The sequence below is a fragment of the Schistocerca nitens genome, chromosome 8 (genome assembly GCF_023898315.1).
Source record: "Schistocerca nitens isolate TAMUIC-IGC-003100 chromosome 8, iqSchNite1.1, whole genome shotgun sequence".
NCBI lineage: Eukaryota > Metazoa > Arthropoda > Insecta > Orthoptera > Acrididae > Schistocerca > Schistocerca nitens.
Window position 1 is genome coordinate 135,314,068 of NC_064621.1, and position 20,848 is coordinate 135,334,915.

The following is a 20,848-nucleotide window of genomic DNA, read 5'->3' on the forward strand; positions in this document are numbered from 1 at the left end:
TAATTGGTTGTTACGGTTAATGCTTGAGACGAACACCACTTACGGAAAGTGATGCGAAAAATTTTCGATTTTACTTTACTCGCATACATTCGACGACATCCGCTATAATAGCGGAATTCTTTTCTATAAAGCTTCTTTTGTGACCTGTTAATATTGCATATTCTTGTGCTAGCAAGAATATGAAATGAACATCGCATACAATGTGGTGTCAGTGGTTTTCCTACTAGGCTAACTCTTAAACATGGACAGCTTCCGTTAGAGGATAGCTGTTTATCGTAGTGGTTGTGGAAAAATGTTGCGCAGAATGAGGCAAATAAAAGTGGTCTGGACAAGTGGATACGATTGGACGTGAATGTATGTATTAACGGAGAAGGAAAAGACCTATAGTTACGAGGCATGTTTTTTAAGTAAGTACCGTTTTGAAATTAAAAAAAGACGTGCTAAGATATCTCAATAATTTTATTTTTACATGTAAGCCTGTACCTTAATCTACTTTATTACATAATTTCCGTCAATATTGGAGCACTTGTTTTTGAATACCTTCCTCATAGAAGTCTGCCGCCTGACTTGTTAACCACTGCATCACCACTGTTTTGACTTCGTTATCGTCTTGAAGAAGCTGACCGCCCAGGTGTTTCTTCAAGTGCAGGAACAGATGGTAGTCACTTGGCGCAATATCGGGGATGTACGGAGGATGATCGAGAGTTTCCCATCGAAAAGATGTGATGAGATCTTTGGTTTGATTCGTCATATGCGGACGGGCATTGTCTTGCAGCAAAACGATGCCCCTGCTCAACTTGACACGTCTTTTGTTCTGAATTGAACGGCGCAGATTGTGCAATGTCTTACAGGAAGCTGCTGCATTGATTGTCTCATTACGAGGCAGAAATTCCACAAGCAATACTCCTTTTCTGTCCCAGGAAACTGTGCACATGAGTTTTCGGGCAGAAATTGTTTGCTTAAACTTCAGTTTTCTGGGTGAAGCTGAATGCCGCCATTCCATGGACTGTTGTTTGATTCTGGTGTGACGTAGGCCATCGATGTTTCATCGCCTGTAACAATTTGGCTTAAGAGATTATCACCGTCTTTGTGGTACTGCTCAAGGAAAGTCGATACACTGTCTAAACGTTTGGTTTTGTGCACATCCGTCAACATTTTCGGTACCCAGCGTGCGCACAATTTTCGGTAATTAAAGTGCTCGGTCACAGTGCCATACAAAACACTACGAGAAACATTACGAAAGTCATCCCGCAAGGAGGAAATCTTAAAGCGATTGTTTTCTCTCACCGTATTGTGCACTTCCTGCACCAAACTTTTATTAACGACCAAAGGACGCCCACTCCGTTGTTCATCATGCACATTTGTGCGGCCATCTTTAAATATTCTCACCCATTTTATTACCATTCCATCACTCATGTTTTCTCCGTAAACTGCACAGATCTCACGATGAATATCGATCGCTTTTAGACCTTTAACAATAAGAAATACACTCCTGGTAATTGAAATAAGAACACCGTGGATTCATTGTCCCAGGAAGGGGAAACTTTATTGACACATTCCTGGGGTCAGATACATCACATGATCACACTGACAGAACCACAGGCACATAGACACAGGCAATAGAGCATGCACAATGTCGGCACTAGTACAGTGTATATCCACCTTTCGCAGCAATGCAGGCTGCTATTCTCCCATGGAGACGATCGGAGAGATGCTGGATGTAGTCCTGTGGAACGTCTTGCCATGCCATTTCCACCTGGCGCCTCAGTTGGACCAGCGTTCGTGCTGGACGTGCAGACCGCGTGAGACGACGCTTCATCCAGTCCCAAACATGCTCAATGGGGGACAGATCCGGAGATCTTGCTGGCCAGGGTAGTTGACTTACACCTTCTAGAGCACGTTGGGTGGCACGGGATACATGCGGACGTGCATTGTCCTGTTGGAACAGCAAGTTCCCTTGCCGGTCTAGGAATGGTAGAACGATGGGTTCGATGACGGTTTGGATGTACCGTGCACTATTCAGTGTCCCCTCGACGATCACCAGTGGTGTACGGCCAGTGTAGGAGATCGCTCCCCACACCATGATGCCGGGTGTTGGCCCTGTGTGCCTCGGTCGTATGCAGTCCTGATTGTGGCGCTCACCTGCACGGCGCCAAACACGCATACGACCATCATTGGCACCAAGGCAGAAGCGACTCTCATCGCTGAAGACGACACGTCTCCATTCGTCCCTCCATTCACGCCTGTCGCGACACCACTGGAGGCGGGCTGCACGATGTTGGGGCGTGAGCGGAAGACGGCCTAACGGTGTGCGGAACCGTAGCCCAGCTTCATGGAAACGGTTGCGAATGGTCCTCGCCGATACCCCAGGAGCAACAGTGTCCCTAATTTGCTGGGAAGTGGCGGTGCGGTCCCATACGGCACTGCGTAGGATCCTACGGTCTTGGCGTGCATCCGTGCGTCGCTGCGGTCCGGTCCCAGGTCGACGGGCACGTGCACCTTCCGCCGACCACTGGCGACAACATCGATGTACTGTGGAGACCTCACGCCCCACGTGTTGAGCAATTCGGCGGTACGTCCACCCGGCCTCCCGCATGCCCACAATACGCCCTCGCTCAAAGTCCGTCAACTGCACATACGGTTCACGTCCACGCTGTCGCGGCATGCTACCAGTGTTAAAGACTGCGATGGAGCTCCGTATGCCACGGCAAACTGGCTGACACTGACGGCGGCGGTGCACAAATGCTGCGCAGCTAGCGCCATTCGACGGCCAACACCGCGGTTCCTGGTGTTTCCGCTGTGCCGTGCGTGTGATCATTGCTTGTACAGCCCTCTCGCAGTGTCCGGAGCAAGTATGGTGGGTCTGACACACCGGTGTCAATGTGTTCTTTTTTCCATTTCCAGGAGTGTATTATAACAGGCCGAACTTCACAGTCGGCGGGACTCACGATTATCGGAGGCATCTTAAACACTCAGAATCAGACTGTAATGGCGTCAGTGCGTACACAACAGATGTGGGTATCAAGTGCGGATGTGCAGAAAGCCGACCTCAGCGTTGCGGCCGCGGTGTGGCAAAACGGTACTTGCTCAAAAAACACGCCTCATACTTCCGACAGGATGGAGCAATTGCCCATACAGCTTGCCGAACCTTTGAGCACACTTACCAATCTTCACTCCTGTCAGAGTTGTTAGCAGAGGTCAGACTGGGCGCGGCCCTAGCCACCGGCGTCACCTGATCTGCCAGTGTGCGATTACTTATTGTGAGACTAAGGTGTATCGCAACAACCGTTATGGTCTTCCTAAACTGCTGCAGAACATTTAGGATCAGACTGCAGCAATTCCAGCAGTCCATTTCGATCCGCCTTCGGCGACCAGGGTCCAAAAGTCTCAAGACATGAATGGTGGTCGCTTCCAACATCTGCTATAGTTGGGCTATTACTGCATTTCCTTTCCTCTGCTTCCTGGAACTCTGTTCTCCGGGCCACTTTCATTTGCCCTACCCTGTATTTACTGAAATGAGGTAGAAAACAAAATCTGTGACTGGCTTCAGGATTTCGTGGTAGGGAGGACGCAGGTTTCTAACTTTGAGAGAGTCATCGACAGGTATATAAGTAATTTCAGGCGTGCTGCAGGAAAGTGTATTATAATCCTTGCTATTCATGATTTATATTACAGACTTGGCATGCAATGTTAATAGTAACATCAGAGTTTTTGCAGCTGATGGAGTTCCTTATAATGAAGTAATATCTGGATAAAGCGGAACGGATATCCAGTCGGATCCGGATAAGATTTCGGAATGTTGCAAATACCGGAAATGTGGTTCAGTTGCACAGAAGTGAAAAAATTTGTTCGTTACATAATGCAGAAAAGTAGTATTATATGAATATAATATGGATGATTCGCATTTTAAATCAGAAAACTCATACAATTATGTGAGTCTAATAAATTAGGCGGACATGATCACAAAGTCTCCGCTGCAGGCAAATCAGCTGGCGTACATCAGTTCATCGGCAGGATGCTTGGGAAAACGTTTACCTAAGGAAACTGCTGCCACAATAGCGTACTGCTCAAGTGTGTGGGTCTCACACCAAATAGGACTGACAGGGGTTACCGAAGGTATTCAGAGAGGAGCAAAGCGAGGGTTTCTTTGACTCGTGGGCTAGCGTCACAGCAATACTGAAAAAAAAGAAAAGTGATTAAGCAGACGTTCGATGCTAGAAGCCAACTATCCTGCCGATGTCCAATTATACAGAGTTGTCCATTGATAGTGACCGGGCTAAATATCTCACGAAATAAGCGTCAAATGAAAAAGCTACAAAGAACGAAACTCATCTGGCTTGAAGGGGGAAACCAGATGGCGCTATGGTTGGCCCGCTAGATGGCGCTGCCACAGGTCAAACGGATATCACTTGCGTTTTTTTAAATAGGAACCCCCATTTTTTATTACATATTCGTGTAGTACGTAAAGAAATATGAATGTTTTAGTTGGACCACTTTTTTTGGTTTATGATAGATGGCGCTGTAATAGTCACAAACGTATAAGTACGTGGTATCACGTAACATTCCGCCAGTGCGGGCGGTATTTGCATCGTGATACATCACCCGTGTTAAAATGGACCGTATACCAATTGCGGAAAATGACGATATCGTGTTGATGTATGGCTATTGTGATCAAAATGCCCAACGGGCGTGTGCTATGTATGCTGCTCGGTATCCCGGTTGGTTCAAATGGCTCTGAGCACTATGCAACTTAACTTCTTAGGTCATCAGTCTTCTAGAACTTAGAACTAATTAAACCTACCTAAGGACATCACACACATCCATGCCCGAGGTAGGATTCGAACCTGCGACCGTAGCAGTCGCTCGGTTCCATACTAGAGCGCCTAGAACCGCACGGCCACTCCGGCCGGCTCGGTATCCTGGACGACACCATCCAAGTGTGCGGGCCGTTCGCTGGATAGTTACGTTATTTAAGGAAACAGGAAGTGTTCAGCCAAATGTGAAACGTCAACCACGACCTGCAACAAATGATGATGCTCAAGTAGGTGTTTTAGCTGCTGTCGCGGCTAATCCGCTCATCAGTAGTAGACATATTACTCGAAAATCGGGAATTTCAAAAACGTCGGTGTTGAGAATGCTGCATCAACATCGATTGCACTCGTACCATATTTCTATGCACCAGAAATTGCATGGCGGCGACTTTGAACGTTGTGTACAGTTCTGCCACTGGACACAAGCGAACTTACGAGACGATGACAGATTTTTTCCACGCGTTCTATTTGGTGACGAAGCGTCATTCACGAACAGCGGTAACCGTAAACAGACATAATATGCACTATTGGGCCACGGAAAATCCACGATGGCTGTGACAAGTGGAACATCAGCGACATTGGCGGGTTAATGTATGGTGCGGCATTATGGGAGGAAAGATAATTGGCCCCCATTTTATCGATGGCTATCTAAATGGTGCAATGTATGCTGATTTCCTACGTAATGTTCTACCGATGTTACTACAAGATGTTTCACTGCATGACAGAATGGTCATGTACTTCCAAGATGATGGATGTCCGGCACATAGCTCGCGTGCGTTTGAAGCGGTATTGAATAGCATACTTCGTGACAGGAGGATTGGTCGTCGAAGCACCATGCTATGGCCCGCACGTTCACCGGACCTGACGTCCCCGGATTTCTTTATGTGGGGAAAATTGAAGAATATTTGCTATCGTGATCCACCGACAACGCCTGACAACATGCGTCAGCGCATTGTCAATCCATGTTCGAACATTACGGAAGGCAAACTACTACCTGTTGAGAGGAATGTCGTTACACGTATTGCCAAATGCATTGAGGCTGACGGATATCATTTAGAGCACTTATTGCATTAATGTGGTATTTACAGGTAATCACGCTGTAACAGCAAGCGTTCTCAGAAATGATAAGTTCATAAAGGTACATGTATCACATTGGAACAACCGAAGTAAAATGTTCAAACGTACCTACGTTCTGCATTTTAATTTAAAAAGAACCTACCTGTTACCAACTGTTCGTCTAAAATTGTGAGCCATATGTTGGTGAATATTACAGCGCCATCTATCAAAAAGTGAAAAATGTGGTCAACTAAAACATTCAAATTTCTTTACATGCTACACGAATGTGTAATAAAAATGGGGTTAATATTTACACAAACGCAGCTGATATCTGACCTATGGCATCGCCATCTAGCGGGCCAACCATAGCGCCATCTGTTTCCCCCTTCAAGCTAGACAAGTCGTCTTTGTAGTTTTTTCGTTTGACGCTTATTTCGTGAAATATTTGGCCCAGTCACGATCAATGGACCAACCTGTATAGTTTCTAGAACCAGTATTAAGTGAGGCATCTAGAAAATATTCTTCAATACCCTACCCATCTCTCCCGCAGAAACTGTGAAGGCAACATTAGTCGTGTTACAGCATGCACAGAGACGTTTAAGCCGTCACTTTTTTTTGAGCACAACACGCTGCTGAAAAGGGAAGAAACCTTAACATGCAACTGCGGAGACTACAGTCGTTGTGAAATATAAGAAATGTACACGCCGTTGATAATATGGACGACTGTCAGTTGTATAATGGAACGACAACGAAAATTTGTTCCAGACCTTGGCTCGAACCCGCATTTCCCGCTTTTCGCGAGCGCTTACCTTACTGTTAGGCTATTCGAGCGCGCCCCACAACCACACCCAAACATTCCATATGTGGTCAGCCATGTGTCTACAATCACATTTTAACTGAAAGTCGCGTGCCCGGTGTCGGTGAATAAATACGATATTACGGCGCCTCTGTTGTTCAGAATTACGATGCAATGTTCCTCCCGACATTATCCATTAAGCTATCTGTCGAGCAATTTGAGGAATTTTCGATGTTAAATTGTAAGTCTCTTTCAAATGGTTCAAATGGCTCTGAGCACTATGGGACTTAACATCTGAAGTCATCAGTCCCCTAGAACTCTAGACCTACCTAAACCTAACTAACCTAAGGACATCACACACATCCATGCCCGGGGCAGGATTCGAACCTGTGACCGTAGCGGTCACGCGTTTCCAGACTGTATCGCCTAGAACCACTCGGCCACCCCGGCCGGCAAGTCTCTTTCATACCATATGTTTTTCAGATAAGGTAATTAGTTAAAGTAAGACACACAGCATTTCGAATTCAGTCCCCCAGCTTTCACTACTTATTTTACCGAAATCACCACTGTTCATCACAAGCCATAGAAAGCAAGTTTACTAAATATCGTAGGAGACATGTATACCCGCAACTACCTAATTTCGAACTTGCCTCTCTTTATAATTGATTCTAAGGCCTGTAAGTGCGTAGCTGAATCAAATCCATATGAATATGTGGAGTTAAAGTGAAATGTAATGGAAAAAAAGTTAAAAAAATTTTTTCATATCACCACACGGTCAAGTGTTAAGCCACTGAGTGGTCGACTGAGTGAAAAAACAGCAGATCAGCTTCAGCAGTACTCTAGAATGTCCATCAGGAATAACGGAAATGATTTAAAAAGTATGAAGAAAGCAGTCTTTGCCTCATAATTCCAGAAGCTTTCAACTCACAGAAAATCAATAAATTCACTTTGCCCACCTTGGTGATAATTCCAGAAGGCTGAAGTTTCGGGATTGTATCTTGAACAAAGTTATATGGAAGTCATCAAGAAAATTTGTAGGAACTAGCTTACCCAGACCCTCTCCAAGAGTGTCTATATGGGTAACATTGACCAAAAATGTGTTTATAGAGTTAACTAGAGTGAAACGGGGATTTAGTAATGCTGTATTAACATTTAATGATGGCTGTGTGGGGAGAGCGAGAGTTCTAGCCCATCTTAACATCACACCAAGATCTCATAATATAAAGAAGTCGAACTTATGACATGCCGAAGTACAACACGGCGTCGGGTCCACCACCAAAAAAGCAAGCGCCACCACAAGGAAGAAGCTTTTATAGAAGCAGGATGGCAAAGAAAATTATCCTGCTGTGTGCTTTTGAGCCTTTATTTCAAAATCTGAGTGAGTTTCTACCATTATAACCTATAAACGCGATTTCCTCAAAATGATTCCTTTAAAACTTTAGATATCTATATATCAAAAACTGCCTGTGATAATTACGTGAAACTTTGTGACCTTTTTCGTTATAATGTACTATACCTACTGAAGCACCATCATGGCAGTGAGGTGAATAGGTAGAATCAAGGGGCTTACATCCACAAATATTCACAATAAAAATGGCATTATATATGGTTCTTTAGCATCTTGTCTCTTAATTTTGGTTTGATAGACATAAATAACATAGATAAATTACCTGTAAAAATTTTAGATTGTCAATTTCATTGGTTCTGGAGATATATTTGCATAAACTTCGCTTATTTAACATTGACCACCTAGGGCTTGCAACATCTTTTCGATGAACTACGTTACGAAGTAAAACGCATATACAGAACTTTAACAGTATTTTAACCTAATAACGTCGGGTTAGTGTTTACCCCGTTTCCCTGGATGCAGAATTGATTAAATTTGGTTCACCCTTAGATGCCTTCCCGAATTGATAAGTTCGTAATATGGTAGACCCAAATTTTGTTGCATTACGCCCATCTTGCTCATTGTGTCGTTCATGACGGTTAATAGGGGAACTCGGGGCAGAATGGAATAGCGCGGCACCATGGGAAATTGCTCTTTTCTAGACTGGACAGTGCTGCAACCTGTTTTATGGGCATGTAACTATTTCTCTGAACGGAAGGGAAGTCAAGGCAGCCATTTGATTTAGTTTGAAGTGCGAGATCTAAGTGAATTGTCGTCCGTCACGTTACCGCTTGCGTTGTTCTGACGTTTGGTGAATTTCAAGGCCAGATCTGTAAATTGTTAACTGTATACCCTAAAATGACACCTTCCCCTAAAGTGCATGCCATTTGTTATTTTAGTTACTTAATGCGTTTAAATACGTCAGTTATTGCACTCCATAAAAGTTGTTAACCTCAAAGGTGCTCTTGGGGCGGAACGGGACGGGTCAGAATGGGATAGTGTCCCGTTCTGCCCCGTCATATTTTGATGCAAGTAGAAAGCAAACTATATTCCTATAGAACCTCCTCATTCCCTACCTTATCAGTCCACCCAATTTTCAAGATTCGTTTGTAGCACTACATCCAAATGCTCCGATTCTCTTCTGTTCCGGTTTTCCTACAGTCCATGTTTCACTAACAAACAATGCTATACTCCTGGCGTCCATTCTCAGAAACTTCTTCCTCAAATTAAGGCCGATATTTCATATTAGTAGACTTCTCTTGGAGAGGAATGCCCTTTTTGCAATTGCTAGACTGCTTTTGATGTCCTCCTTACTCCGTCCGTCATTGTTTATTTTACTGCCTAGGAAGCAGAATTCTTTAACTTCATCTACTTCGTGACGAACAATCCTGATGTTACGTTTCCCGCTGTTCTCAATTCTGCTACTTGTCATTACTTTCGTCTTTCTTCGATTTACTCTCAGTCCATATTCTGTAGCCATTAGACTGTTCAGTCCCTTCAGCAGATGCTGTAATTCTTCTTCACTTTCACTGAGGATAACAATGTCATCAGTGAATCGCATCATTGATCTCCTTTCACCTTTAATTTTAATTTCACTCCTGAAACATTCGTTTATTTCCATCATTGCTTCCTCGATGTACAGATTGATCAGTAGAGGCTTTTTAATAAGAGCGTTTTTCGTCGTCCATTCTTATTATTCCCTCTTGGCTGTTGTACATATTCTACATGAGCCGTCTATCCCTATAGATTAACCCTACTTTTTTCAGAATATCGAACATCTTGCATCATTTTACATTGTCGAACGCTTTTTCCAGGTCCTCAGATCTTACGAACGTGTTTTGATTTGTCTTTAGTCTTGCTTCCATTATTAACCGCAACGTCAGAATTGCCTCTCTCTTGCCTTTACCTTTCCTAAAGCCAAACTGATCGTCATCTAGCGCATCCTCAATTTTCTTCCAATCTTTGTAAGCAACTTGCGTGCATGAGCTGTTAAGCTGATTGTGCGATAATTCTTGCACTTGTCAGTTCTTGTCTTCTTCGGAATTATGTGGATGATACTTTTCAGAAAGTCAGATGTTATGTCGCCAGACTCATACAACAGGTGATCAAAAGTATCTGGACTCCTGGCTGTAAATGACTTACAAGTTCGTGGCGCCCTCCGTCGATAATGTTAGAATTCAATATGGTGTTGGCCCACCCTTAGCCTTGATGACAGTTTCCACTCTTCAGGCATACGTTCAGTCAGGTGCTGGAAGGTTTCTTGGGGAACGGCAGCCCATTCTACACGGAGTGCTGCACTGAGGAGAGGTATCGATGTCAGTCGGTGAGGCCTGGCACGAAGTCGGCGCTCCAAAACATCCCAAAGTTGTTCTATAGGATTCAGTTCAGGACCAAGCGAGGTGTCATTTGGCATTTACCGGCATGGTGTGTGGCTTATGAGCAGCCGCTCGACCATGAAATCCAAGTTTTCTCACCTCCCGCCTAACCCATAGTACTTGCAGTGGATCCTGATGCAGTGTGGAATGTCTGCCTGTATCACACATTTTTTTCGACCCTCTTCAAATGTCGGCGGTCTCTGTCAGCCAACAGACGAGGTCGGCCTGTACGCTTTTGTGCTGTACGTGTCCCTTCACGTTTCCACTTCACAATCACATCGGAAACAGTGGACCTAGGGATGTTTAGGAGTGTGGAAATCTCGCTTACAGACGTATGACACAAGTCACACCCAATCACTTGACCACATTCGAAATCCGTGAGTTCCACTGTGCTCCCCATTCTGCTCTATCACGATATCTAATGGCTACTGAGGTCGCTGATATGGAATACCTGGCAGGAGGTGGCAGCACAATGTACCTAATATGAAAAACGTATATTTTTGGGGGTGTCCTGATACTTTTGATCACATAGTGTACATTCTACACACCAACGTGAAAATAGTCTTGTTGCCACTTCCCCCAATGATTTTAGAAATTCTGATGGAATGTTATCTATCCCTTCTGCGTTATTTGATCTTAAGTATTCCAACTCTTTTGAATTCGGATTCTAATACTGAATTGCCTATCTCTTCTAAATCGACTATTTATTCTTCTATCACATCAGACAAATCTTCCCCTTCATACTTTCATTGTATTTTTTGCATTATCCGATCTCTCCTCTGCATTCAAAAGTGGAATTCCCGTGGCACTCTTAATGTTACCACCGTTGCTTTTAATGTCTCCAAAGGTTGTTTTGACTTTCCTGTATGCTGAGTCTGTCCTTCCGACAGTCATATCTTTTTCGATTTCTTCACATTTTTCCTGCAGCCATTTCGTCTTACCTTCCCTGCACTTCCTATTTATTTCATTCCTCAGCGACTTGTATTTCTCTATTCCTGTGTTTCCCGTAATATTTTTGTACCTCATCCTTTCATCGATCAATTGAAGTAATTCTTCTGTTACCCATGGTTTCTCCGCTGTTACCTTCTTTGTATCTATGTTTCCCTTCCAAACTCCTGTGATGGCCCGTTTTGGAAATGTCCATTCCTCTTCAGCTGTACTGCCTACTGAGCTATTCCTTATTGCTATCTATAGCATTAGAGAACTTCGACCGTATCTCGACATTCCTTAGTACTTCCGTATCGCACTTCTTTGCGTATTGATTCTTCCTGACTAATGTCTTAAACTTCAGCCTACTTTCCATCAATACTGTATTGTGATCTATGTCTGCTCCTGGGTACGTCTTAGCGACCAGTATCTGATTTAGGGAATCTCTGTCAGACCATGGTGTAATCTAACTGAAATCTTCCCGTATCACCTGGCTTCTTCCAAGTATTGTGATTCTTGAACAGAGTATTCGCTATTACTAGCTGAAACTTGTTACAGAACTCATTTAGACTTTTTCCCCTCTCACTCCTTGTCCCAAGCTCATATTCTCCTGTAACGTTTCTTCTACTCATTCCCCTACAACTGCATTCCAGTCTCCCATCCCTTGACATACTGTATTACCCTTTCAATATCCTCCTACACTTTTTCTATCTCTTCATCTTCAGTTTGCGACGTCGCATATATACCCGAACTATCGTGTTCGCTGTTTGTTTGCTGTCAATTCTAATAAGAACAACCCTATCACTGAACTGTTCACAGTAACACACTCTCTGCCCTACCTTCCTATTCATAACCCATCCTACTCCCGTTTTACCATTTTCTGCTGGTACAGAAGTATAATTGCTCCCACTGCATACTCCGTGTGTGACGACTAAGCCGATCGGGTAGCCCAGTCCAGAATTTGTAAAATCGTCAAGGCATTTCTGGTGTGAACTGCAGTTGGGTCTTGCATTATCCTACTGGAACGTGCCATTTGGTTCCAAGGTCTAGAAGGAAATGACAACAGGTTTTACAATTCTTGCTCACCAGAGAATTCCATAGTTACCAAACCGATACTGGTACCATATCCAGTAGCTCTGTACCCCTCGATTAAAGTTGTTGGATAGGTATCTTCCCTGTGGCATTTCACCAGACGACACGCTGACGTCTATCTCATTGCCAGAAACAAATCAGCAACTCATCGCTGTACATCAAGAAACGACACTCATGTCCCATTTGCATCTGTCCCTGCACCACGTAAATCACTGTTGTCCACGATGCGGTGTCAGCGGCAGACGTCGCTTGGAAACTTGGCATCTGCAGAATAGCCTACACCGATGGCTAGATGGTCGACGATGGTCACGTTGGCTTCGCTTACGTTCGAGCTGGACATACTGAACAGCGCTCCTTGCCGGACAGCCGTCTCTCACGCTCTAGAGCATATCCGCTCCTGCGCAGGTGAGTGCTTCCTCATCTGTAGTGACACCTTGAGCAGCCTAAAAGCTCTCGCCCAGTGCTTCCGTCGGCATCCTTTGGTACTATCCAGGAGTCTCTTTATGCCCTCGGAAACGGTGGAGGTTCAGTGTCCTTCATTTTGACCCAGGACATGTTAGGATCCCGGGAAATGAACTTGCTGACAGACTGGCCAAACAAGCTCCTGGTAACTCTGGAGATCGGCTGCCGGAGTACGATCTCCGATCGGTATTACTCGGCAAAGGGATTTGGGATCTGGGATACTGAATGGCGCACCCTCAGTGCACCAAATAAACTACGTATTAAAATTATCTCTAAGATATTTTAGGTAAGTGACAACGGCCACGAAAGCCTGTAGACTTACATAAGCTACGTGTTGTCAAGGAGACAATGAATGTGTGGAGGTTAGCCATGCGAGCCACTTGCACGGATTCTGTTGTCCTTTGCCGGTCCCGCATCGGACATACCTGGGTGACTTATGGTCACCTCTTCCATTACGAGAACCCGCCTCAGTGTCGCTGTAGTTCCCCCTTGACCGTCGACCGCAGAATTTTAGTCGCTCTGCGGAGGACGTTTAACCTTCCCAGCACACTGCCTCCGGTGTCTCGACGGTTGATTTAGTTTTACGTTTTATTAGTGACGGAATTTTTCATCACACAATCTAAGGTTGGGCGTTTGGACTTCTCTCCCAGGCCCCCACCCTCCCGTCATTTTAACTCTTCACCACTTTTTCTGTGCTGTTTGTTCACCTTGATGTTCGTCTTTTCCTTGTGTGTGTTTATCTCGCCTCGTCTTTGAGGATGGAGATTTTAGTGTGTTGGAGAGTGGCTGGCTCATCCTTTTTTATTCTGGTGATCAGCCAGCCCAGTCATCTGCTGTATTAATACCTGCTCCTACTTTTTCTTTTAGTGTTTCCTCTTTTTGTTCGCTTCCTTCGTTTTCTCTTTCAGTGTGGTTCCCCGTTAGTTTTATGCCCGTTTACGTTCCCCGACTCCTTTTGGGAACTGTTTTACCTTGAGATTTGTTTGCATGAAGAAATTTTGGAAATTTGTGGTAAGCTCCTATTGGACCAAACTGCTGAGGGCATCGGTCCCTAGCCTGACAAGTTACCTAATCTAAGTTAAACTAACTTACGCTAAGGACAACACAAACGCCCATGCCCGAGGGAGGAGTCCAACCTCCGACGAGGGCAACCGCGCGAACCGTGATAAAGTGCCCTAGACCGCCGGGCTTTCCGGCTTTACATGAGTAAAAGTGGACTGGTGACCATGCAGTTTGGTCCCTTTAACCCCAAATAACCAACCAGCCAATCGGCATCTCAACCGAGCTCCCAGTAATCCGTCCCCGACGGTGCGTGGCCCTTGGTTGCGTCCGTCAGAGCCATTCGAACAGGCTTACGATCTTCTCATGGTGTAATCTATCTGGAATGAACTGTGGCTGTTTTTCTGTCCACACTGTTATCCTGAGTGCTTCTCGCAGTATTCTTTCTGCAGTCGCTACACGGCCGGCCGCGGTGGTCTCGCGGTTAAGGCGCTCAGTCCGGAACCGCGCGACTGCTACGGTCGCAGGTTCGAATCCTGCCTCGGGCATAGATGTGTGTGATATCCTTAGGTTAGTTAGGTTTAAGTAGTTCTAAGTTCTAGGGGACTGATGACCACAGATGTTAAGTCCCATAGTGCTCAGAGCCATTTGAACCATTTTGAAGTCGCTACACAACAACCATCTGCCTGCGGCGATCTGTCGATATGATGCTTCCGTGTCCCTCATGCCAATGATTCGACCTTTCTCAAAGTCTAAAACATGACGAGACGGTGCATGTGCATGCCCTCCGTGCATACTGTGGAGCGCTTCCCACCTCAAATGTACCAGTAGCGTCCGACGGAGCCAGCACTTAGCGACACATCTGTCCATTTGTAGAAATGGCGTCTTTTGGGCTGAAAGTGCAGAAAACAAACCAGCGTAAAGATGCAGAGGAAATGTGTGTGTATCACTTTGGTGGCGATCGGTTTGTGTGTTTGTAATGTAACATTTTCCATTTCCGTCACTGTACATTGAGCACACTGAGGAAAACTGCCGTAAATGTTTATGACGCTGAATCCGACTCGAATCTTTTGTACACGCTAGGGCGGGATCAGGGAGCTGCACATCGCCACAAAGGCCGCTGCCCGGCAGCAGAAGTTCCTGTTCCCCCTCCGCTACTTTGCCGAGAATTTCTTGCTTGCAGCTGCGACATCGGCGCCGGGAAGAACTTCGGCCATTACCAAAACACTGTGGTCGCGAAAAAGAAAAGTCCATCGAGTCGTATTGTGTCTGGCCGGAAACTTGCCGGCGCGCCAGCCAGTGATAAAGTTGGCCGAACTCGGAATCCCGACCACGCCGCGGGTCAGTGGGAGGAGCCACCGCCTCCTGCTGGTGGTGGTGGTGTCCTATCTGTTCTGTCTCGGGCAGGCGGGCAGCCCGCTCGAGGCGCGCCGTGTGTTCCCTATACGTAGCAGGTAGGCGCTCTCTTACAGTGGAACGCAGTTGCCGACAGATGTAAATATCGCCGGCCCATCTGCTTAATAAGTCATAGCTGCAAAATACTGACAAGAATTATCTACAGAAGAATGTATGGACTGTTAGAGAATGACCTTGGGGAAGCCTTGTACCGCGTCTCTAGAGGTTCCAAATGATTGGAAAAGACCACAGGTAGTTCCAGTTTTCAAGAAGGGTCGTAGAGCAGATGCTCAAAACTATAGGCCTGTATCTCTGACATCGATTTGTTGTAGAATTTTAGAACATGTTTTTTGCTCGCTTATCATGTCCTTTCTGGAAACCCAGAATCTACTCTGTAGAAATCAACATGGATTCCGCAAACAGCGATCGTGTGAGACCCAACTCGCTTTATTTGTTCATGAGACCCAGTAAATATTAGATACAGGCTCCCAGGTAGATGCCATTTTCCTTGACTTCCGGAAGGCGTTCGATACAGTTCCGCACTGTCACCTGATAAAGTAAGAGGCTACGGAATATCAGACCAGCTGTGTAGCTGGACTGAAAAGTTTTTAGCAAACAGAACACAGCATGGAGAGACTTCTACAGACCTTAAAGTAACCTCTGGCGTGCCACAGGGGAGTGTTATGGGACCAATGCTTTTCACAATATATATATAAATCACCTAGCAGATAGCGTCGGAAGTTCCACGAGGCTTTTCGCGGATGAAGTTGTAGTATACAGAGAAGTTGCAGCATTAGAAAATTGTAGCGAAATGCAGGAAGATCTGCAGCGGATAGGCACTTGGTGCAGGGAGTGGCAACTGACCCTTAACATAGACAAATGTAATGTATTGCGAATACATAGAAAGAAGGATCCTTTATTGTATGATTATATGATAGCGGAACAAACACTGGTAGCAGTTACTTCTGTAAAATATCTGGGAGTATGCGTGCGGAACGATTTGAAGTGGAATGATCATATAAAATTAATTGTTGGTAAGGCGGGTGCCAGGTTGAGATTCATTGGGAGAGTCTTTAGGAAATGTAGCCCATCAACAAAGGAGGTGGCTTAGAAAACACTCGTTCGACCTATACTTGAGTATTGCTCATCAGTGTGGGATCCGTACCAGGTCGGGTTGACAGAGGAGAAAGAGAAGATCCAAAGAAGAGCGGCGCGTTTCGTCACAGGGTTATTTGGTAAGCGTGACAGCGTTACGGAAATGTTTAGCAAATTCAAGTGACAGACTCTGCAAGAAAGGCGCTCTGCATCGCGGTGTAACTTGCTGTCCAGGTTTCGAGAGGGTGCGTTTCTGTATGAGGTATGGAATATATTGCTTCCCCCTACTTATACCTCCCGAGAAGATCACGAATGTAAAATTAGAGAGATTCGAGTGCGCACGGAGGCTTTCAGGCAGTCGTTCTTCCCGCGAAACGTACGCGACTGGAACAGGAAAGGGAGGTAATGACAGTGGCACGTTAAGTGCCCTCCGCCACACACCGTTCTGTGGCTTGCGGAATGTAAATGTAGATGTAAATGTAGAAGCTCGGTTTGGGTGCCACAGAAACAATGAAACACGCGACAACATACTGACTTGACGACACATCGAACAAGGTAAGCTGAAGGAAGTCAAACCTAACTTCTATTGTACTTGAACCGTCAAGTATGTGGAATAGCAATCTTAATTTTCAATATAAAAATTATTATTTGTCTAGCTCGCAAATTTATTCAATGATATGATCGGTTTCGGTTGTGCTGCAATCAACTTCAGATCTAAAACCGAATTTAAAAGACTTGAAAAGAAAGCCCGCTCTAATGTTTCCTGAAATGATGTGTTTAAAAACAAGAAATGAAGTAGATTAGAGAGACATTTCACGCACCTTTGGATAGTCTCTAAATCGTTTATAAGACACACGTCATTTGCTTTATAATCTACACTACAGGCCATTAAAATTGCGACACCAAGAAGAAATGTAGATGATAAACTGGTATTCATTGGACAAATATATTATACTAGAACTGACATGTGATTACATTTTCACGCAGTTTGGGTGCATAGATCCCGAGAAATCAGTACCCAGAACCGCAATGGCGATGGGCTACAATCCGACCTTTATCAAAGTCGGAAACGTGATGGTACACATTTCTTACACGAGGCATACCAACAACGTTTCACCTCTGGACGTAATAACGGCCTTGATACGCCTGGGCATTCAGTTAAACAGAGCTTGGATGGCGTGTACAGGTACAGCTTCCCATGCAGCTTCAACACGATACCACAGTTCATCAAGAGTAGTGACTGGCGTATTGTGACGAGCCAGTTGCTGGGCCACCATTGACCAGACGTTTTCAGTTGGTGAGAGATCTGGAGAATGTGCTGGTCAGAGAAGCAGTCGAACATTTTCTTTATCCAGAAAGGCTCGTACAGGACCTGCAACATGCGGTCGTGCATTATCTTGCTGAAATGTAGGAGGAGGAGATGGAGGAGATTAGTGTTTAACGTCCCGTCGACAACGAGGTCATTACAGACGGAGCCCAAGCTCGGGTTAGGGAAGGACGGGGAAGGAAATCGACCGTGCCCTTTAAAAGGAAACATCCCGGCATTTGCATGATAGGATTTAGGGAAATGATTGAAAACCTAAATCAGGATGGCCGGAGACGGGATTGAACCGTCGTCCTCCCGAGCTGAAATGTAGGGTTTCGCAGGGAACGAATGAAGGGTAGAGCCACGGGTCGTAACACATCCGAAATGCAACATCCACTGAGTACGCCATCGCAGGCGGTCCTGTCTGTGATACAGCGTTAAGGGTAACCATAGCCATGGTCTCCGAGCTGATAATCCATGCTGCTGCAAACGTCATCGAACTGTTGGTGCAGATGGTTGTTGTCTTGCAAACGTCCCCATCTGTTGACTCAGAGATCGAGACGTGGTTGTACGATCCGTTCCAGCCATGCGGATAAGATGCCTATCATCTAGACTGCTAGTGATGCGAGGCCGTAGAGATCCAGTACGGCGTTCCGTATTACCCTCCTGAACCCGCCGATTCCATATACTGCTAACAGTCATTGGACCTCGACCAACGCAAGCAGCAATGTCGCGATTCGATAATCCGCAATTGCGATAGGCTACAATCCGACCTTTATCAAAGTCGGAAACGTGATGGTACGCATTTCTCCTCCTTACACGAGGCATCACAACAACGTTTCACCAGGCAACGCCGGTCAACTGCTGTTTGTGTATGAGCGATCGGTTGGAAAGTTTCGTCATGTCAGCACGTTGTAGGTGTCGCCACCGGCACCAACCTTGTGTGAATGCTCTGGTGTAGAAATTTTAATGGCCAGTAGTGTAGATATGACAGTTACTGGCATTAACTTTAACAATGCTCATACTAGAAGGGAATTAATTTAGCTTAGAAGGACTGATTGGTTTAATGGGATTTGATTGTAGAACGTAGCAGTTCTGACAAAAATGGTCACGTAACTCGTCACTTTACTTGAATCTCATTTCGGTCATATTGCGTTGCTGGAAGCGGCACAATGTGTTGCTTTATTTTATTGTGTTTAGGAGATAATGGTAAAGAAGAGGAATAATACTGAAAGTGTCTGAAAAGGAAGGAAATGCATTGAATGTTAATTAAGATTCTTCTCTCACATTTCATTTCCTTATGGTAGGAGATTATTAAGGTACGTACTGGTCTATAAGTAGTGATTCCACCTACGTGAAAGAAAAGACATTTGTAAAAGTGTGGTTAATAGTTGTGGACCGGTCGCGGTGGCTGAGCGGTTCTAGGCGCTCAGTCCGGAACCGCGCGACTGCTACGGTCGCAGGTTCGAATCCTGCCTCGGGCATGGATGTGTGTAGTTTCTAAGTTCTATGGAACTGTTGAACTCAGATGTTAAGTCCTATAGTGCTCAGAGCCATTTGAACAAATATTTGTGGAGAATAGATAAATGTTATTATGCATGCAGTGTTATTTATTGTGCGTGAAGGCCAATTCCATTATTCCAGTTTGTAGTATAATTGAGTCGACTCGGCATATTGGCGATTTTGCTTATTCTTAGCGAAGAGAAATGTGACACTCTGCCAAGTGAAACCATCAATGTTTATTTTGATCCTCAAATATACCGTCATATTGGGAGGTATTTATGACTGTGATTGCTTAGAGCACAGGTGGACTATAAATGAGGGAATGCCATGTGCTAATATTTGCATTAAATGTTACAGTGTTAGAGTGAGCCTTACAGAGTCCTGATGTGCAGGATGTGCAGTGGGAGCGGTCAGTATCAGGTAACAAACTGTGCGAACGGATGGCAGTACTAAAATTCTGACGGTCAAAGAGCTCTAACAAGCTATTGCTGAATAATGAAGAATGTGAAAAGCCATTATTGTACATCCAGTTTACCGATTACCATTTGTCGTATTCTGGAGTGTCTAAATCGCCATTCCAGCTTTCATTGAAGTTATATCGAATTTTATTTAATAGTGACCTATACGATACCTATGGACTCAAGAGGTGCAATACTTGTACTCATATGTGAAAAATATACTTTACCTGAGTTACAGCAGTTTGTGACCTTGTAATTTGAAGTCTGATGTTTATTGAAGTGATATCATCCTTCAGCGATTGTTTATTGAAGTCTAACTCTTTTGAACAATTTATTTAATTTGGGTGAAGAAAAAAATGCAAAGAAGTGCAACTTAATTTTTGGTATGGATTTATATAACATCCTTGACTAGGAACCAAAGTTAGACCCCACACGGTGCCGTAAGTTCAGCAATATATCTGACGATAGGTTTTTAGTCAGTTCCGACACGTTACTGAACACTGAGCTTAAATCAGGGATTTATGAGTATATTAGGCCCTTTTTGCTACCATCCACACCTGGTTCCAACATTACACTTCTTGTGTGGTCAGGATAGGGAACGTATTAAATTGGATTACAACCTCCTTAAAGGCGGACTGCCCCACGTATATGGGGTCACGAAAAAATACTAATCTACTATGATCCGTTAATGAATGGTTGTTTATGAAGTATTAAGAACACATCAGACACATAATCAAGCACGTTCCGACTTTCAATGATATAGTGGATAGGAAGAGGGAATGGAAAGTATTCACTAATACAGAATCACGACACAAATAAAAATTTCACACGTATGTAAATACTCATTATGCTCAGGGTTTTAAGTTTTGTCGTTTAAGCAAGACCAGTTGTTGATAAACTTTAAGTAAGGGCTTCATCATCGGCTGATGTGCTAATTACACTAAACACTTAAGAAACGGTTTCTATCACTCCATTCGAATTTTAACGAATTCTGAATGCGACTGGCATATATAAACCACACGTCCTTGCACTGACATGAAAGGAAAATTGCGGTAGTACTTCTGTACGCAGCATACTGAAAATATTGAAAACGGAATTCAGCATTTCTACTTTTGATTTTCTACCTTGAATTTCATTTTTTATATCATCTATTTGAAAGATGTTATGATGAGATCCTACTACGGTC